This window comes from Acipenser ruthenus, chromosome 9 (assembly GCF_902713425.1).
Source record: "Acipenser ruthenus chromosome 9, fAciRut3.2 maternal haplotype, whole genome shotgun sequence".
NCBI classification, from domain to species: domain Eukaryota; kingdom Metazoa; phylum Chordata; class Actinopteri; order Acipenseriformes; family Acipenseridae; genus Acipenser; species Acipenser ruthenus.
In genome coordinates this window covers 17,658,335-17,680,839 of record NC_081197.1, presented here as the reverse complement: position 1 = coordinate 17,680,839, position 22,505 = coordinate 17,658,335, and positions in this window count along the sequence as shown.

Genomic DNA, 22,505 nt, shown 5'->3' with positions numbered 1-22,505 from the left:
AGTTAAAAGAGATTGAGGCTGGGGCACCCGAGTGGTGCATCCGGTAAAGGCACTGCGCATGGATGCAGGATGCGCCCTATAGCCTGGACGTTGCCGGTTCGAGTCCAGGCTATTCCATTGCCGACCTTGGACGGGAGTTCTCAGAGGGAGGCGGACAATTGGCCGAGTGCCGCCCAGGGGGGACGGGTTTAGGTTGGCCAGGGTGTCCTTGGCTCACCACACACCAACGACCCCTGTGCTACACATACTTATTTGGACCAATCGGAGCACAGAAATGACTACGTATACCAATTTTAATTGGAACTTATTCTAAAAAAATGACACGTATTTCCTACGTTGGTGTTTAGACATTTTACATTAGCGGCTTGTCATGACAATGTATTCGCTTGTAATCGCTTCTTATTCACAACGTAATTGTCACAGTAGCCAATAACATTTGGTGTATCATTTGGACAAGAAGAAAAATTTAAAATAAAGAATATTGCAAATATGGCGGCGAGAGACTTTCTTCTGCTCTAAAAGCATACATTTGCGCAGTGCAGCCGTCTCATGAGGTTTAGCATTTGTTATTTTATGTGGCGTGGTCCTGGCCCAGACAGGGACCTTGTTTATTATCAAGTATAATACATTTGTTAATAATTGTTATCTCTCAGTCTCCTGCTTTACCATCAAAAATAGTAAGGGTCACCACAATCTATTATATAATAATAATAATAATAATAATAATAATAATTTTATATTGTATAGTGCCGGGGGTGTTTCTTTACAATATTTGCCAGAAGCTCCGCCGACTATTGAGACCCAGCGTTTATTATGTAACATCACTAACATCTTCAAATACTTCAGATGCAATCCCATAGAAGCCACTAACATACAACCTGATAGCATTAACATAACTAAATTGCAACATTCCAGCAACATCGTTAAAAGGTTGTGTCAGTGGGTATTAAGTAACAGTTTTACTTTATAACACAATGCCACTGTATTGCACACCCCCAAAAGTGAAAGTAAACAAGGATATGCAAAACATTAGAAAATGAACAAGCAGAAGAACGAATCTACCACTGTTAATAATAATAAAAACAATAACATCCACTAAAAAGACCACATCCAGTATGTGACGTGCATTATATTATTATTCAAAACTCGCCATTTAAAAAAGACCCAGTGATTATTGGAAATTTTACAATGACAGAAATAACGAACCAGGTAACTACAGACCAATAAGCCTGACTTATTATATGTAAACTTACGGAAAATATAGTAAGATCCAAAATGGAAAATTACCTATATAGTAACAATATCCTGGGATACAGTCAGCATGAGGATGCAACATCGACAATGGATAATTGCAAAGCACCTGGTTTATTTAGATTTCCAGAAAGCTTTTGACAAAGTCCTGCATAAAAGATGAATTCTCAAACTGAACGCAGTAGGGATTCATAGAAATGCATGCACATGGATTAGGGAGTGGTTAACATGTAGAAAACAGTGTAAAAGAACCGCACCGACTCAGGTTCGTTGCCCCTTTAAGAACAGACCCAGGACACCAGAAATGGATTTTCACTGCGCTGACGCGCTATTTTTAATACACAAACAAATAAAACACAAAATAAACACCTAGCTCTTTTTCGAGCACTAACTAACACACCGACAGGAACCTAACTAAAAACAGGACAGCTAAGCTGTTTCCCTGTCACAAAACCCAAAACAAAATAAACACGGTTTCACTATACCTTACGTCTTTGTACGCCTGCACACACTGGCAAGCGGGCTCTTCACATAGCAACCCTGTGCAGACTGACTGCTTTTTTTTATACCTGGCAGCTGGCCTCAATTTACAATAACAAGGCCAACTTCCAGAACAATTAACAAATTAAATTAAACAATTAAACTAAATGTGCCTACGCACATGTCTTCTGCAGGGAGGTTTTTAACCCCCCCCCCCCCCCCCCCCTGCTGTGTTACAAAAGAAAGTACTGATTAGAGAAACCTCAAAATGGAGCGAAGTAACCAGTGGTGTACCACAGGGATCAGTATTAGGTCCTCTGCTATTTCTAATCTACATTAATAATTTAGATTCTGTTATAGTAAGCAAACTTGTTAAATTTGCAGACGACACAAAAATAGGAGGAGTGGCAAACACTGCTGCAGCAGCAAAGGTCATTCAAAATGATATAGACAGCATTCAGAACTGGGCAGACACATGGCAAATGACATTTAATAGAGAAAAGTGTATGCAGGCAATAAAAATGTGCATTATAAATATAATATGGGAGATACTGAAATTGAAGAAGGGATCTATGAAAAAGTGATCTAAGAAATAATAATACAGGAAAAGTAAAGGCATATAAAAAAACATTGTTCTAACAGAAGTTAAAAAATTGGAAAGACAAGTTTAAAACGATTCAAATGTTGTTGAAGCTGACACCCTGGGATCCTTCAAGAAGCTGCTTGATGAGATTCTGGGATCAATAAGCTACTAACAACCAAACGAGCAAGATGAGCCGAATGGCCTCCTCTCGTTTGTAAACTTTTATGTTCTTATGTTCAAAGGCTCAAATTCCCTGATCACTGTTATAAGAGCATGAAAAATGTGAGGTGACTTTTCATTGGATCACTTAGTACACATACTATTTTCTTTAAATTCATTAGTGCTTATTCCATTTCTAATGAACTGATTGGCCCTAATTTGTAGGTGTAGTAAAAATAGTACGTGTAGTTAACAAAATAGAATGCATACTGTATCGCAGTACTACACGTAGTAATTTATTTGAAACGTGGAGTACTGTTATGTACACGTTTTTGACTCAGATGGCATTCCATACGTAGCTGTAAGTACATGAAACAACTCAAATGTGATCAGCTGCGGGCCAGGCAGCGATTGGTTGGGTTGAGTTGGGTAGTACAAAGGGGACGCAGCTACGCAAGTACGGCCCCATGCGCTACCAAGCCAGCACACACCCCTGAGGACTTCCTTCACTGCGCAAGCAAAACACCAGCACCACGATTCCCAGGGTTTAAAGAGCACTGTTTTGTGCAGTGTGGACGTGGATTGAGGATTTGTTGTGTTTTTTGTTTGGGTCTGCAAGCCTGCCGCGTACCCCCGATACCATCGCTGGTAGAGGGGCGGCCCTTTTTGTTATTTATTAATAAACACAGACGTTTTTGGGAGAATTACTGTGTGGACAGTCCTTTTGTATAGCACACTACTCGCATCACAATCACAGCCTCTAATGGAATGTGTTAATAACAGCAAACGGGATCAACCCCTGGCAGAGGAAAGTGGCCTTACTGAAAATAAAGATATAAAAACTTGAGGTTTTTCACTAAACCTGTAGTAACCACATAGGGAATAAACCTAAAAATGTTAACTTCTCCTCACCCCTATATCTATGATTTACAGAACAACTTGGGGATGGGGTTTTATTGCCCATTTTCCTCTCAGACCCCTTACCAAATATCTTTTGAGAGAGAGACAGACAGACAGACATTCTCTTGGTGCTATATTACACAAAGTAAACGATTTACATTCTTTAGGCCTTAAAATAATATTACTTTAAGTGGGTATTCACACTGGAGCAAACGATCCACACCTGGGATCGCATTGGATCGATTGGCTTCACGTGAATGCTTCACAATCAATCATTTAAAATATTCCGACCCAAGATCAGTGGTCTCAGCTTGCTTGGGAAATAGAAGCGGCCGCAAATCATTTCATTTTCATTGTGTGAATGATAAACGCTCTCTCTGAGGGCAGAACGATTGCGATCACCCCATGGGCAGTCACGCAGTGTTTACCTTGATAGTTGATAAGAAGTTTCTTTTGTAGTAAGCAATTCCTTAGAATTTTTAGACTTTTTTTCTATTACTGTAAAGTTTTTTATATTTTTAAAACACTTTTCTTTGTATTGTGGTGCTACGATTAATTTACTTTTGATCCCCATTTGCGTCACACTGTATTCATTGTAATTTACATACAGTAGGCTAAATAAAAGATTACTAAAACAATGCAAGACAGATCAGCTCTTTATATCATGTTACATTACATTAACTGTCCTATTTTTATCAATTTAATATGGTATATTATATATGTAGGCTATTCAAGTGTTTAAAACATGTCATATTTCACTATATGTGCGTGTGCAAATATGAGTTATTAATCCACCACAAGCATTATTTTTATTTTAAAGCACAATTATTTTTCTGTTAGTGACAGGGTCCGATAGCAGACTGGTCATTATGTCACAGTATTTATTGTGTGTGATTTTGATCTGAGAGTAGGGTTTACACCTGGCCCCATAATTACGGATCAATTTAAGACTGTCAGGTTTTTTTTAACTCACCTCTAACCCACAAATGAACTGATTTTAATCAACAAGTAAAGCGAGTGCAAATTGCATGTGGTTTCAATATATGTATTTAATTGTTTAATTACGGTGGCAGTTCTATCCGGAGAGCATCGTATCAACATGGATTAAAATCGTATTGCTTGAAATTTTATTTGATAAAAAAATATGTATCAAAATAGTGCACTTCCGTCATTATAGCGAACTTTACACTCACCTGCACTCTTTTGTTTTAACCTTGTGGTTAAGTTTCTATTCTTCCTGCTTCACACAGTCCCGCCTATTTGGACAAGTGAAAGAAGTGGAGACTAGACAAGATAAAGGTACATAGTAAAATGAAAACTACACCATCGACTCCAGGTTTTCCTGGACCTTCGTGGTGGTGCACAGGATCTGCAAAGAACAAGTTAACAGACCAAGGAATTTATTATGGCAACTTCAATCATAGAAAGGCCACAGATCTCAATTCAATCAGTAAAGATGCAGGGAAAGACTTCATAACAAAGCCACTTCTGATTTTATTCCAGTCATTCCCTACACTATTTGTTTAATTATATTTCATGTAATGAAGATAGGCCCTGAAGAGCCAATCTTTCTCATGCTGCCCTTTTTCATCTCATTTGATCTCTGGAAGCCAAGAGAACGTCAATTTCTTCTAATCCATCATGTAACAAACCAACCGGTCGTAGAATCAGTGCAGATTGATGGGCTTCAGTTATTCTACCAGGATCATGCATGAAGCTTTGTTGGTGGAAAGGGAGACAGTTTTGTGAGGTTGAAGTGAGAGATTCCAGACTCCAGACTGTAAAGATGTGGTTTCATGAGGAAATCCTGGTAGAAATGGAGTTGGTCAAGTGGTAAATTAGGAAACCATGGATTATGAAAGCTTACAGTAGTTATCTAAAGGCTGGTGGGGTAGACACATATGTGCTTGTGAATGTCAAATTGGCTTCAATTCATGGATATAAGGGGTCACAGGGGATTTTTCAAATTGAGTACCATTTTGACAGTTTCCCTGTGAAACCCTCAGAGTTAAATAAACAGTAATTGTATATGCATACTTCAACAACCATTACCATATATATGTATGTGGATACAATTTAAACACATGTCTGCAAAATTATCTTGAAATACTAAAGAAAAGCACTTTATTTATTAACTGTTAATAACTAGCTTACTAACATGTTAACAAATGTGATTCATATTTGTATATGTAATATATACAGTAGTGCCTTGGTTATCAATATGATAAGTTGCTACATATTAACAAATGTTAGGCTTTTTCTTCTAACCCCAATTAAGTTCATAACCTTGATCACTAACAATAACATGTGATTGTACTTATTATATCGTATTACTTTTAGAAAAGACTGCATTTACCAGACCATGCTTTTCCCCTATGATTTGCTATACTAATGTGTGCCTTACCTTACTTATTATTATTATTGTTATTATTTATTTCTTAGCAGACGCCCTTATCCAGGGCAACTTACAATTGTTACAAGGTATCACATTATTTCACATTATACAGATGTCACATTTTTACATACAATTACCCATTTATAAAGTTGGGTTTTTACTGGAGCAATCTAGGTACCTTGCTCAAGGGTACAGCAGCAGCGTCCCCCACCTAGGATTGAACCCACGACCCTCCGGTCAAGAGTCCAGCGCCCTAACCACTACTCCACACTGCTGCCACTTAAATATGCTTCACATTTTTTTTTCCCCACTATGATCAGTAGAGGTCCTAAACCACTTGCAAAATGAAGTATTTTTCTTGTGGGCTACTTCTAGCATTTTGTAGCATGGATGACGCAATTCAGCAAGATAAAGTGGATTTTTTAAAATATTATTAATATTTGAGGATCTTCATGTCAAAAATACCTGAAACCACCACTAATTAGCCACATCAGCAGCAACGTGCTGATATAGACCTGCTATCAGCAGATCTACTGGTTTATTTTTATTGGAGTAATTCATGGTTTGCAGCAATTCAACAGAAAATTAATTAACATTCCTCCACCATAAATCTCTGGAGTATTAGCTAAAATGCCGATTCCATAATCACTTTTCATTAGAGCACAAAAACTACTCATTAAAATTGATTTTCCTCCTGCTTTAGTGAAACCGCCACTACTTTAAGGATCTGCATTTCAGCTGAAAATGAAGCAGGCCATTGAGCAACTGGGGATTGCCTTTCTCTCTTTATTTAATCAGATTACAAATGTGAAGAAACGTCAGCTTCTGGGATTCAACAATTGACGGCTTGGACGGGCAGAGAAAAGAGTTTAAAATAACTTGTGAATAAATACCATTTCTAGAAGGATGCGCTTTTGGAGAATTATATTCAATTGAGCTGCTCAGTGTTTGTAATAATTAGATTAATTGAATGAGATTCCTTTTCGTAAAGTCTAATTCCAGTATATTTGAGCAAAATGCTGAAAGGCAATGAGAGTTTATATATGTTGTTAGAACATTTATGCTCACTTGCTCAAATTCCTCCTTCCTTTTTTTCAGAACTACATTTTATGAAGTAACACATTCTATGAAATGTCCTAGACTGATGGTAGTTTTTTTCCCTTTAAACCATATAAACAAATATGTCACTGATATTCAGATACAAATTTAAAGCTCTCATGGTTGGCATCCACTGTCTCCACCTGTAAAAATGTAAGGGAGACATACAGATGGATAGCTGTCTTTACGTATTTCCAGATTCTAACTCTCAATAGATAGTGTTAAATTGTAGCTAGTTTCTTTATAATAGGTGTTGTGAAAATTGGTTTTCAAAAGTGTTCCATACTTAACTTTATCTCTGGTGGGGATATACGTCGCCAGTAGGGGATAATCCAACAGTCACACACTCACCAATGCATCGATCCAACAGTCACACACTGACCAATGCATTCATCCAAGAGTCACACACACTGACCAATGCATTCATCCAAGAGTCACACTGTGATGGGGCACACCCCGTCCCTATGTGTATTTTGTTTATGTTGTGTTATTTTGTATTGTATTGTATTTGTTGTATTATGATTTAAATGTATGGTTTGATTTTTAAAAACACATTGTTTTATTTTACAGCATGGATGGGGTTAAAATTCCCCATCCATGCTAAACTCGTGCAGAATGTGACTGTCTCCAGATTGATTACATGTATAAAACCGAGCAGCTTTGGCTGAACGAGGTTGGGTTGTTCAGAGGCAGAACGTAAGGTAAAAAGAACTACAGAAATACAATAACAATTACTACTCGTGCTGCTTTAAAACCACCACGATACTTATTTATTCACAGTGGGTGTTTATTGTCTCTTTTGGCCAAGATCTTGTTTGTTTGACTTGTTTTATTTTACTTTAATAAATACGAGTGCCAAAAGTGGGCTTACACCAGTACTGTGCCTGCCTGTGTTATCTTCCTGGTCTGTGACGTCACACCACCCAGCCAACCTGCTGCACACACACTGACCAATGCATTGCAATGAACTTTCTCATGTAGCTGATTGAATTGAGAAATATAAATCATTCGTCTGACCTCTCTGCAAACTCTCTTTTAGCACAGAGCATTGATCTCTGATCCTGGAAACCTGGGTCTGACCATCAGTCACTACCTGCACGTTACACATTACACACAATGGTATATTTTTTCAAGCAGTTACTTACAATGTCCAACTTCCAATCCAAAAATCCTGAAAATGCTCTTGCCACCCATGTCTGGTAAGTTGTACACCAGTGCAAGCTGTTTCTATGACAGAAATTTAAGCCATAATTTGTCAGTAAATATAAAGAGGGTCACCAGTGATTCACTTAGTAAAAGTACTGCAGCTTAATGTGTATGTGGTTGCCAGTTCCACAAAGTTGCCAGTCTTGGCTGGGGACCCACAAGGAGCACTACGTTGGCCACCCTCCCAGGTGGGGGTAGACGGGCATTTGTATATGCAGTCGACACTATGTCCACAATCCAGTGGGACAGTCGCTGCTTTGAGAGGGCTTGACCCAGGGTCCTTATACCGTGACAGACGAAGAGCTGGTCAGACTGACGCAGCGCTCTCGTCCTATCCACATAACATCTCAATGGGCAGAGGAAATTCAATCTCTGATCCTCCTCCGAAGAAAAAGGAGAGGAATGGAAAGCCTCTAGTTCCACTGATTGATTCAAGTGGAAAGCCATAACCACCTTAGGGAGGAAAGTGAGGTTCTTGCGTAATGACCACCTGTTTCCATTATCCTCCCCCCACATACAGGAACTGTGCACTGACAGAGCCTGTAACTCACTAACCCGCTTAGCGGAAGTGATGGCTAATAGAAAGGCTGTCTTCACAGAGAGATATTTCAACTCTATAGAATGTAAAGCTCAAACAGGGTCTTAGTGAGAGCCTCCAATACCAGATCCAGACTTCACTCAGGGAGGGCGTCCCTTCAGGAGGACGTAGCCACCGAACACCCTTTAGAAAAGAGGTCGCCAGAATATGAGAACCCGGGGGAAAATGAGTCAATGAGGACATGGCATGCAGATATAGCTGCTAGGTACACCTTCAGCGTAGAGGGGGACCTGCCCATCTCTAGCAGATCTTGCAGAAACTGTAAAATAGTTGCTATAGAGCAATAGATGGGATCATGACCTCTGGTCATACCCCAATCCTGAAAATATCTCCACTTATAGGCAAACAGTGCCCTCGTGGAGGAGGCCCTAGTATTCTGCAGTGTACTAACTACCACGTCTCAGAGCCCTAAGGCGGACAGATGGTCCCATTCAGGGGCCAGACCCACAGCTGGAGTCTGCTTGGCTCTGGGTGCCACTCACCTGACTGAGGAGATCCATGAGCAGCGGGATCTCCCATGGCTGGCCTTGCAGAAGCTGGCAGAGATTCGCGAACCAGGGGCCCGTTTCATAAAAGCTATTTGCGAGGAATCACTATCGCAGACCCCTCGCAGGTTGCAATTTAAGTTTCATAAAACCTTCGCTGTGCTGCGACCTCACACATTTTCCCCTGAAACTTGCGAGTGCTAGAGGCCAACCACAAGTAGTAATTTTCATCGCAAATCATTTTAGTAGATATCATAGCTCTCATACTACTACTAGCTCGTCGTCGATATGGCAGAGGAATGATAAGAGAAAGAGTATTTAGGGCAAACCCTTTCAGACTCAGAATTAGTATCAAAGTACCGATTTCCAAGAGCAGAGATAATTAATATGTGACTTATTAGATCAAGAAATTAGAAATAAAATGCAAGAAATAGGCTATGTCACTACACTGTAAAAAAAAATTGTGTTGCATGCAGTAATTTTCAGGGAGTAGTAGCCGATTGTCATGGTTTAAGTAAGGCCACTGTTTCTAGATGCATAGTCAAAGTTTCTACAGCTTTGTCTAACCACATTGATGACTACATACTCTTTCTTGAAGAACCTGACATAGAGGATAATGACTTGTTTAAATTATGTGGTTTGACAAAAGTAGGCTACTTGGAGCTGTAGATGATAAGATACAAATGATGTCCCCTGCTGAGAATGAGCACCTGTACGTATGCAGGAAAGGTTTTCATTCCATTAATATTCAAGTGATCTGGGATGCCAAAAGATGAATAGCCCTGATCCCTTGCATCGCAAAGGTGGTAGGATGGCATCCATGCACTTTGAAAATGTGCGGGATGGGGGGTATGGAGAGGCCGAATGGCAGCACGGATACCTCGAAGAAGCTTCCCTGAAAGGGAGATATTTCCTGTGCGCTGGACGGATAGGAACGTGAAAATACGCATCCTTTAAGTCCATCGTGGTAAACCAGTTACCCGGCCGGACAGACTGGAGGATGTGCTGATGTGTGACCATCTGGAACATTGATGTGTCTCAGGTCTAGGATGGGTCGAAGGCCCCCATCCTTTTTTGGCACTAGAAAGTACCTCTAGTAGAACCCCTCTTCTTGAGAGGAGTGTTCTACGAGGCGGATGGCTTGTTTGAGAAGTAATGTTTTTACTTCTTGTCTGAGGACCAAGACCTGGAGAGGGTTGCTCACGGATGTAACTGTGAACCCTCGAAAGGGAGGAGGGCCCAAGCTTAACCAGTGTTTACGGTGGTGAGCACCCAAGAGTCTTATGTGCAATTGCGCCAGTATTGCAGCTGGTGTTGTGAGAAGGGGTGGAGCCTGTCTTGGAGGCTGTCTACGGCAGTTCCGTGGGAACTGTCTCCCAGAGCTTTGCTGCGTTGGGGCCCCACATCCATCATTCCCCCGCAGAAGCCTGTAGGCAGTGCCTCAGGTCGCCATGCGGCACAGTGGGGATTGGAACTATCCGGGTAACCGTAGTTACGGGCGGACGCCAGGGCTTTGTCCTATCTCATACCGGAGCACAGGAAGGGAGCATCGCAGCCACCTGACGAGACGCCTCCCACTCTCAGTGGGAGCATTGCAGTATTTCCTCTACTGCTAGCCCAAAGGTATGGCCAGGGGAGATAGGTGCGTCTAATAGGGCTGACTTGTCCACATCCGGGACCCTGGCCTGTGACAGCCAGAGCCGTCTGCGTGCCACAGCCAGAGCCGTGTGCCAGGCTTCTGCCCAGGGCCTGCACAGGATGCCATCCAGGTAGACCGTTAGGAGACCTGCCATGTTGGCCAGGAGTGTTACCTGCGCTTCTGCTGCATACGCTTTTTTGAGGTATGCAGGGTTCTTGGATAAACCTCCTACCGGAGGGGCTCACACCAGGGCTGCTATGGTGGAATCCACCGGCAGGAACTGCTCTAGTCCCAGCACCCCACACCCTCCAAGGAGGCCAGCGGGGCTGCATGTTTTGAGACAGTCGGCACCGAGGCCGGTCGGTGCCAGGAAGATTGTATATCCTCCAGGAAGTCCGGGAACACAGGAAAAGGTTGGGGGGGGCGGGGTCGAGGTTTGCGCCGGTCTGAACACAGGTCACTTCCTGGACCTCTGTCTCCTGCTTCTCCAAAGAGTCCCCATCCCAGGAAGCCGCGATTGAGATTGCGTCCTGGTCCTCCTCACTCATCGCCTCGTTTCGGTCCAAGATGTCTGCGACTGCCGGTACGGGTGGGGTTTGTACCAGTGCAGGTGCCGGAGGTGGAGCTGGGGCATGCGCAGTGGGTAGAGCCTGCTGCCTGACCAGGTACTCAAGGACCTGGGCCATCTGGCTCTTCAGGTCTGAGATGTATTTTGCCTGCCTGCTGTGTCTTGCTCGCTTACTGCTCCTCGAAGGAGATCGTGATCAGCTGCAGGCTCGGTGGGCTGTCGCCTGAGCACAGGGTATACCGTGTGACAGGCTGGAAGGCATGTGGAGGGAGGGGGAGGGAGGGGGAGGGCGGGGGGGGTTCCCCAGGTTCCCAACGCTGCAGTGGGCTCAGCTGAGCTGGTTGAGGAAGCCGCTCCTGTGAACTCTGCAAGCCTCCTGCACAGTGCCCGAGTCTGGGACGATGTGCAGATCGAACAGAACATCTCGACTCCTAAGGCAGAGGAGGTGTGCTGCATCCCCAAGCACTTGACACACAGGAGGTGTTTGTCTTGTGGGGGAAGCATCATTCCACAGGATGTGCAAGGATGGAACTTGGACTTTGCGTCGCCCGGAGCATCTGCTCTAGGGGTGCCTGGGCACCACTGCATCAAGGTCCGGGGCACACAGGAGCCGAAGCACCAAGGCAGGGAGCAATCAAGCGCCAAGGTAGTCAAAGAACCAAGGTTTGATATATATTTCTTTACTTTTCATGTCCAGACCCCAATTAAAGCTTTGTACTTTTGCCCTCATTGATTTCTAGCCACTGTTCATTTATGCAAGTACAGTACAACGTTGCATATCCGACCCCCTGTGGACTGGGGTATAAGCGGATATGTGAAAAAGTCAGATTTGCGAACATCTATAGAAAATGACATTTACACATCCATAAATAGGTTGGTGAACAAAAACAACACTCAAACTGCTTTAAACACGGGGACATTTCTTGCTTTAAAAGTAAGCAAATGTAAACAAGATTAATTAGGCTACAATACACATTGTTGTTATGCGGTTTACTATAAGCCATCTCCACGCAAAGCTTTAAAAAAATACAAAACAAATGTCCAGTAACCTGCAACTGATTGCTTCTATCTTAACTCTAGAAGTCCCTGACTCCCTGGTTCTGCTTTCTTAATATCTCTGGCACAGTACTTTGCGCTCTTTCTTGATATTGCCAACAGCCAATAAGAAGCTTGGTTTAAATATTGCTTCAGCTATTTTAAATAAACGGCTGGTAAGCACTGTGTTTATGAAGCTTGCTTTGTTTAATTCAAACGCTGCCAATATCTGCAACCGTGCACAAACACATTGCACAAAATAAAGAGTAAAACACAAAGCTTTCTCAACTGATTTACTGAAACGTCACTGCTACACACAGCTGACTGACACACACACACAGCCCGCCTCTCTTAAAGGGGAACACACCAAAAGGCTGATTGCTATAACGCTTTCTTTCTGTTTCCATCGCGAACGCTGCATTTGCTGCCAATACTATTACTCTCATAGCCCAATTTTAATATTTATTTATTTATTTATTTATTTATTTATTTATTTATTTAGTGAGGCGGTTAATTGATCAGGGCAGTTATGTGATAGTCAGATATGCGATGTTCCACTGTAACCACAATTTCTCATTAATTGCAATCACTCTTTCTCCAGGTCAGAATTTTGTCATGGCATCAGCAATAAGCACAGCAGGTATGGATGTTTTCCTGCCTTAACACTAAAGCCTGGTTTGGTTCATTCTTCCCAGAGTGTTCTTCAATAGAGCAGAGAGAACTGAGGAAAGAACACTATCATTTTTAAACCTGTTCCAATATAAATTACCCAAAATTATTCTGCTAAATGTCAGAATATAACAGTTTTGCTTTATGAGGTATTGTGAAAGGGTTCTTGCTTGTGGGTGCGTGCATTCGCTGCTGAGTGATAGGCAGGAGACCAGACAGGTTGAAATTGACACGCCCCGCAGGCGCGCAGGATTTATTTACACACATACACACAACAGCTCACGTGACCCTACCAACCATGGTAGCTCACTGAGTGCATACGGCCAGCGTACGAAAAACAAAATAAAACACAATACAAAAAACTATAAAATAAAAGGTGCCGTAAAAACGGCGTGCGCTACTCCCTAATGCATGGAGGTCCCGCTTGCTCACCTCGCTATACTTTAAAGGGATCTACCATCCCCGAACTAATCTTTATGTATCAACACAAACCCCGACTCCGGCCGTCGGCGGTTTTGGCAGCTTCTTTTGGCTCCGATCCCGGTTCACCATCACGGCGATCGGAGGATTTCAGCAACTTATTTCTCTCACTATGCTCGGGTAGCGTGGACGATCTTCAGCCCGTTGTCCGTGGCTTTGCAGCAGCCCCGAGGTGAACAAACAGGACCTCTTTATACCTGACGCTGTGCTGGAACACACCTACCCGCTGATCATCCACAGCTGGCAATCACACACGGCAGGTGATCCCAGGAGCGTCAGGTACTGCAATAAATTAAATAACCATTACACACATTTACACAATATTAAATTAACAATGTATTCACACACAAACCCCCTCTTCATGTGCAGGGCTCCTGCCCTGCTACATACCTCCCCCCTTGTGCAAAGCACAGATGGCCGCCACCGGCCACCTCCCCCCTTGATTGACGCCTCTCTGTGTGGGTGGGAGTTACACCTAGGCAGGAGGGTACATTGGGTCTTTGTGTGGGCCACTCTTTCCATCCCGGTGCCCCCTTAAAAGGGACCGAGGACCGGTGACAAGGGACCCAGGCGGCGTGGATCGGGCGACCGGAGCGCAGGCTGGTGACCAGGCGGCTGCAGCTGCAGGCAGAGGCGAGAGCCCCTGCGACAGTGTAGTGACGTCTGGTTCACCAGGGGGAGCGAAACAGGAGTCTGGGCGAACGACCGTGCCTGGTGGTGCTGCGACTTGGGACCCAGGTCCAGGGATGAGAGGTCCAGACATGACGGTGGGGTGTCTGGGAGCACGGGCCGAGGGAGCTGACCCTTAGGCGCCGGAATGGAGTGCAGGGGTGGAGGTCGGGGCTGTGGTGGATCTGGTCTCCTCAACTCCTCCACCATAGAAACCCGTCGCTTCTCTCCTTCCTCGTTGTCGGGGTCGGCAGCACTTCCTCCTCAGGGTGTTGGACGGCAGCTCCTCCTCCTCAGGCTGTCGGGACGGTAGCTCCTCCTTCTTTGGCCCTCGAGACGGCAGCTACTCCTTCTTGGACTGTAGCTCCTCCTCTGGCTCTTCAGACAGGCAGGCAGCCACTCACTGCTACTCTGGCCTTTGAGGACAGTAGCTCCTCCTACTTTAGCCTTGGAGGACGGTAGCTCCTCCCCCTCTGGCTTTCAGGGCTCTAGCTCCTCCCTCTGTGGCTTTTCACCCACGTCTCATTTGGCTCCCCTCTCTGGCTCCCTCAGCAGCGCCTCCAGTGGCTGCTGAGCGTCACCTGCGGGCTTGCCCTTGTCCCCCCCAAAAAATTTCAGGGGTTTGGGGCATCAGCACTTTCCCCAGGGGTCCTCCCCCCTGGAATCACGATCTCCGCCTTATGTCCCGCCTTGCCTCGGCGAAACGCAGCGAATCCCACGCTGTCACCATATGTGAAAGGGTTCTTGCTTGTGGGTGCGTGCATTCGCTGCTGAGTGATAGGCAGGAGACCAGACAGGTTGAAATTGACACGCCCCGCAGGCGCGCAGGATTTATTTACACACATACACACAACAGCTCACGTGACCCTACCAACCATGGTAGCTCACTGAGTGCATACGGCCAGCGTACGAAAAACAAAATAAAACACAATACAAAAAACTATAAAATAAAAGGTGCCGTAAAAACGGCGTGCGCTACTCCCTAATGCATGGAGGTCCCGCTTGCTCACCTCGCTATACTTTAAAGGGATCTACCATCCCCGAACTAATCTTTATGTATCAACACAAACCCCGACTCCGGCCGTCGGCGGTTTTGGCAGCTTCTTTTGGCTCCGATCCCGGTTCACCATCACGGCGATCGGAGGATTTCAGCAACTTATTTCTCTCACTATGCTCGGGTAGCGTGGAACACACCTACCCGCTGATCATCCACAGCTGGCAATCACACACAGCAGGCAGGTGATCCCAGGAGCGTCAGGTACTGCAATAAATTAAATAACCATTACACACATTTACACAATATTAAATTAACAATGTATTCACACACAAACCCCCTCTTCATGTGCAGGGCTCCTGCCCTGCTACAGGTATGTAATTAGTATGGTTACTTTAATGGTCACGAGTTGAAACCAGTTCTATAATTCTTTCATAAGGAGTATTATTCTGATAATTAAAAGAAATGAGGGACTAGAGGGAATGCATTTACTGCTTTTTTAGTTCACTTAATTCATGCTGTGGAGGATATTATTGCTGTTATATTTGGTTGTGTATTTTGTTACTTTTGTTTTAGTATTCTTTTGTAACATATTAGGTTTCATTTTCACCCATTGGCTCTCGTCAGTAGAATATGGTTAAATATAGTTTTTGTAGTTTCTGATGATCCAGTATAGAGCCATAACTAGGCATTGTATCGCCCAGGGCAGGCAATCAGATTTGTCAGGATGGTATTTTTGCTCACATTTCATAGTTTTGATTAACTTTCCGAATCTCTCCTTTAACATGTTTGAAGGGAACAAGATATAAATTTAAACGGAAAGGAACTTGTTAACACATGTTAACTGCAAGGTTAGATTTCCTGCCTCTACGATTATATTCAATCCTCGCATTTTCAGCACCAATCAATGATAATGAGTTTATTTTACGTATGGTAATTTTTTGCTAGTCAGGGCTTCAGTTTAGTTTTGGACTTCACAGTAAAAACTAAGGCAGCAATCAAGCTATGTGCTTATAATAAGGAAGATTATATTATTTTCTTTTTTCTGATCAAATTAAAACTTGATCAGTAAGTGCACGCATTTGTGGAATTTTATCAGTGTCGCTGTAAATAATAAAAACTACTGTAGGATTCTTTTAGCAACCACATTGACCCTTACAAAATCCTTCAATATTGCTATAGTATAACTTAAGTAAGTTCATGTGTGGCATTTTCTCATAATTACTGATATAAAAAAGCATGGATTGAAAATAATCATAACACAAACATGGATACTGCAATGACTTAACAACATGAAGCATGTTCACAAGACACTACTGTGACAGGGAGAGTAAAAAAAAATATGCATATCGATCTCAATGTTGGATAAGCGGCGCTCAGACACCACTGGTGGAAAAAAAAGAGTCTGTGGAGTGGCTGTAGAGCAATCTGGGAGGATGGCAGAGGCCTGGAACTTTTAATTGCATGCAAATCCTTCAGGTACTTCATTGACAAGTCAGTCACACACCAAGAGGCATGTTTGAGAAGGCAGACCCAGTAAGGAGCTCAATGTCTAAGGAGACAGTGTCTCATATCACCACTGAATTTGCACAATCAGCGTATCAATAATGCTATTTAACTGGATTTTGAAAGCCTGCTCAGCAGTGATTTTGAAGCCTTCGTCGTGGGCTTCTTCGGAGTCCAGCCTTCATAACTTCCTATTCCTTTTTTCAGGAAATTCTGCAGAAAGACACATGGATTGAGCATGGTTAGCTGCATCCTTCATTGTTGGATCTACCCCTTCATCATGCATATGTTGCAGTCCATTCCGCAAACCGCTTAGCAGCTTGGTCAACAGATAAGCCTTTGGTTTGCAAAGCTTGGCTGACAGTCGATATTACTTATAATTCGGTCCCACATAAGCAGACTGCAAATTAATTTGAAATTGATTTGCATTATGGCTGTTGAAGCAGTTTCTGGACATAAAGTCTCTTCTGATATTTCATGCAAGGCCTGGAGAACACCTGGCAGTTGCTGACGTAAGGGCTTGATGACACAGGCTTTTGACAACCACCTGGTGTCACTGTGATTTTAGGATTTCCCATCTGCCTGTGGAACTAACAAAAAAATCAAACAGTCACTGAACAGTTCCAAAAAATGATACCACATTGTGGCAAAGTGCCCCGCCCCTGTGTGCATTTGTGTGTTCTATGTTGTATGTATGCGTGCGTATGTCAATGTTGGTGTATAGATTGGTACACGGGATATAAACAGGTCTGTGTTTCACGTGTGTTTAAATTGTATATTTGTATTTAGGCACGGGATTGCACATCACGCACGTGCATTTAAAATATAATATGCGAGCACGGGGTTGCACAGAATTAATTCACGTGCTGGGATTCAAGTGAATAATTAATTAGTAATTGAATCCCAGCACAACAGTATATGTAGACGCACATTTCATTCAGTCAGGGTTGGGTGTTCGGTGAGTGGAGAACGGGATTGGAGACGGAGGTAGTAATTGTTAGAATAAGAGTAATAGTTAACGTGTTTTCACTCACCGTGTTTGTTCGTCTGTCTGTCCTGCACTGTCTGTTTAGTGTTTAGTCGTTTTGTATGTCTGTTTATTTTGGCGTCAAGTGCCGTGTCCTGTTTTTGTACTGTTTACAACCCTTTTATTTGTTAATAAACGCTGAGTGCAGCCATTGCACTCAGCTCATCACCATCACCGTCTGTCTGTGTTTGAATTCCTTCCTGCTTCCGGTCTGACGCCACCCACTCTGGCCGTCTTTGTGACACGTGGTGTCATCGTGGGATAGCCACGCCTCCAAGCGTCAGACCAGGAGGGGTCTGGATTAAAAAAAAATAAAAAAGTCAATGGCAGAAGACGCCGTCAAACTGCGGGACTGGTTCCTAGAAAATGCTGGGCTGGAGGCCCAGTCTCTGCCCATAGTCGTCCGGGCCCTGTGGATGATGGACAGTGAGAGATGGGAGGCATATCAGGAGGAACACACCCCAAACACCTTGGAGGAAGGTGTGGAGTTTGTCCTCAGCTACCTGGAGGCAACCATAAATGGAACAGCAGCCCAGGTAGCAGGACCACCAGCAGAGGAGTACCTGCTGTCCCCATCTCCACCAGCAGAGGGTGAGTACCTGCTGTCCCCATCTCCACCAGCCGAGGGTGAGTACCTGCTGTCCCCATCTCCACCAGCAGAGGGTGAATGCCTGCTGGTTTTGCCTTCACAGCCCAAGCGGGAGGCAGAGACGGATAAAGAGGTGAAGGACAGGGAGGAGGAGTGCCGCCTAAGGGCCAGGCATCCACGGCGATGTAACAAGCCATCGCCGGGGTGCCTCCTCTGCGACCAGGATCACCTGTTCGCCCACTGTCCCTTCCGCAGTTATGGGGAGGAGCCTGAGTGTCCACAGCCCAAATGGGAGGAGCCTGAGCGTCCACAGCCCAAATGGGAGGAGCCTGAGCATCCACAGTCCAAATGGGAGGAGCCTGAGCGTCCACAGCCTGAGTGGAAGGAGCCCGAACATCCTACGCCTGAGTGGGAGGAGCCAGAACGTCCTACGCCTGAGTGGGAGGAGCCCGAACGTCCTACGCCTGAGTGGGAGGAGCCCGAACGTCCTACGCCTGAGTGGGGGGAGCCCGAACGTCCACAGCCCAAGAGGGGGGAGTCGGTGCGTCCACAGCCCAAAAGGGAGGAGTCGGTACGTCCACAGCCCAAAAGGGAGGAGTCGGTGCGTCCACAGCCCAAAAGGGAGGAGTCGGTGCGTCCACAGCCCAAAGGGAGGCAAGTCGGGGCTTCCACAGCTCTGGGACCCAAGCCACCAGCAGAGGGAAAATGCCTGCTGGTTCAGCCCCAAGAGCCGGAAGGGGAGGAGTTACAGGCCCAACCCCCTGAAAATTTTTGGGGGGGAGAGGGGCAGGAGGCTGGTGTCCCCCAGCAGCCTCTATGCATGCTGCTGAAGGCAGCACGGCGCGCACCAGCCCAGCCGCCACAGCGGAGGGAGCCAGCGCCGCCAGGAGCAGAGGAGCTGCCTCTGCCTCTGCCACCTCCACCGCTTCCTCCACTAGGAGCAGAGGAGCAGGAGCTGCCTCTGCCTCCACCACCGCCGGGAGCAGAGCAGCAGGAGCTGCCTCTGCCTCCACCATCTTCACCGGCAGGAGCAGAGCAGCAGGAGCTGCCTCTGCCTCCACCACTGCCAGGAGCAGAGGAGCAGGAGCTGCCTCTGCCACTTCCAGGAGCAGAGGAGCTGGAGCTGCCTCTGCCTCCACCACCGCCAGGAGCAGAGGAGCTGGAGCTGCCTCTGCCTCCACCACCGCCAGGAGCAGAGGAGCTGGAGCTGCCTCTGCCTCCGCCACCGCCAGGAGCAGAGGAGCTGGAGCTGCCTCTGCCTCCGCCACCGCCCGGAGCAGAGGAGCAGGAGCTGCCTCTGCTGCCCGTACCTCCGCAGGGAGTACGGTGGCCGGAGCCCCAGAAAGGGGAGCTGCCGGCCACGAAGAAGGGGGAGGAGGTCTGGAGACCACTTTCCCCAGCAGCAGTTTCGCTGCAGGAGTTCTGTGGCCGGAGCCCCACAGGAGGGAGCTGCCGGCTACGAAGAAGGGGGAGGTCGGGGGACCACCCGCCCCCGCAGCTTTTTCGCTGCAGGACGGGACCAGCATGCTGTCAGCCGTGCCACTACCGGCAGGGGAGCTGACAGCATTGCCAGCCATAGGCCTACTGAAGCCTCCCTTCCCAGCCCGAGACTTTGTCCTGGACTGCTGGATTTTTAAGGGGGGAGGTGGCCGTTGAGGCCATGTGTGCTGCGCACAAGGGGGGGTATATGTGGCAAAGTGCCCCGCCCCTGTGTGCATTTGTGTGTTCTATGTTGTATGTATGCGTGCGTATGTCAATGTTGGTGTATAGATTGGTACACGGGATATAAACAGGTCTGTGTTTCACGTGTGTTTAAATTGTATATTTGTATTTAGGCACGGGATTGCACATCACGCACGTGCATTTAAAATATAATATGCGAGCACGGGGTTGCACAGAATTAATTCACGTGCTGGGATTCAAGTGAATAATTAATTAGTAATTGAATCCCAGCACAACAGTATATGTAGACGCACATTTCATTCAGTCAGGGTTGGGTGTTCGGTGAGTGGAGAACGGGATTGGAGACGGAGGTAGTAATTGTTAGAATAAGAGTAATAGTTAACGTGTTTTCACTCACCGTGTTTGTTCGTCTGTCTGTCCTGCACCGTCTGTTTAGTGTTTAGTCGTTTTGTATGTCTGTTTATTTTGGCGTCAAGTGCCGTGTCCTGTTTTTGTGCTATTTGAAACCTTTTATTTTGTTAATAAACGCTGAGTGCAGCCATTGCACTCAGCTCATCACCATCACCGTCTGTCTGTGTTTGAATTCCTTCCTGCTTCCGGTCTGACGCCACCCACTCTGGCCGTCTTTGTGACACACATCCACAGAGGAACTGGCTGCATGAACTCCTACTAAACTCAGTGAGTGTGGTGCATATGGAACAAATCTAGCCAGATTGTTCACTTGCCTCAGTCTTGCCTGCACCTCACTGTACTTTCCAATCATGTTTGCTCCGTTGTCTCCCTGTCCATGAATATTAGCTAGATCTAATCCATCACTGAATAGCTTATTTTTATTTACGCAGCAAGACCACTACCGTCTTCTCGGTCATATTAATAAAATCTACAACTCTCTTCAACACTACCTCTAAACTCCTCTTACTGTATGGTTATTTTTTCCTATTTGGTCAAATAAGCTTGCAATGGCTACTTCCACCAGATTTCACCAGATAATAAAGGATTGCTTGGTACAGCCTTTAGTTGTAACAGAAAGTTGCACAAGGTTATGTCACAAATTAGCTTCCTTTTTGAACACTCATGCAATCACATGATAACTTTCCCATAAAGCTATAGTACATGTTACAATATACCACAATATCGTTATACTATATGCTGAAGTCTTGTAAGCATAAGGTATGGCTTCCAGACATGTTTCCATGCAAAAAGTTTTTGATTCATTTTATGGCTTTTTAGCGTGAGAAGGCGATTTACCCACCCATCACAGTCATACAATGTTTTAGAGGCGCACTTCCTATAGCTTGTGGAATGTGCGTGGTATGTGCTGCTGCATCACACAATACTGGAGAGAGACTATCAACTTAATAACCTGCATGAAAACCTGGTCATTGTTAGACACCCGGTGGGGATAAGAAGGAGCGCTGGCATCCTTAATCTAACATACAAGTTATGACCTTAAAATGTCTGTGGCTAAAAAAAAAAATTCATAAATCGTGTTGTGCACTTTGATTTGTTGTATAGGTCTGTAAAGGGCAAAGTTAATCTGATGAAGGAGATTGCACCCACACCTTCAATGGCGTCTTTCCTGTCACTAGATATCATAGCTGCTTCCCCTATTTACTGACATGCCTTCATCCAGTAACACGCTTCGATTCAGAAGACACTGCTGAGGGGACATGACCTAGGAAGTGAAAGTGTAAAAGAGTACGCATGGAAACTTTCTTAACCTAATTTGTAACAGATATCATATTTTAAAACGAAAGTTCCTCCTTTAACAATGAATAGCATATATCCTGGACTAATGGTGTGGTATTGAAGTAAAGTTCCTTATTATGCATACCTCCTCCAACATCTGTACTTTCATTGTTGAACGACATTTGGTTGCAGAGGCTGAGCAAATAGAAAATAGACACTGTATCTTTATGGATTCTGCTGCCCCCTTGTGGTCAAATGTCACTGTTCTTTCTCAGGTTTACACCAACGGCACTTATAAATTCATACTTCCTGCCATGGTGAGCCCATCTATGGGAAAGCATACTACCCATCTTACACAGCGCCATTTCTGGTCAGGGCGTGGAGATTTGCAGCTCAGATCCTTTCTCTGTCACATATCTCACCTCTCAGAGTGATGCTGAAGGAACACTCAGCTAACCCTACGTCCCCTAATGGACCCCCCCTCCCATGAAACAAAAATCAGCATTTTGGTGCTCCTTACCCGCACAATGCTTCACTGTGTAGTGGAAGGGTTGCAGCACCAGATATCACTGAGTTATCCAGGCGTTTGTGTCCCTCATCGTACGTAACCACGTGAAAGGGCCGTGGTTTGTGACAAGAGAGAAGGAACTTCCCAATAAGTAATAGCGAAGCACGTGAGTAGCCCATTTGATTCTCAATAACGGAGTAGTTTATTTGCCTGGGAGCAATTCTTTTGATGTTCTACTCCGTCAACTCCTTGGGACAGGACTGGCCCCAGACCAAACAGGGAGGCATCAGTCTG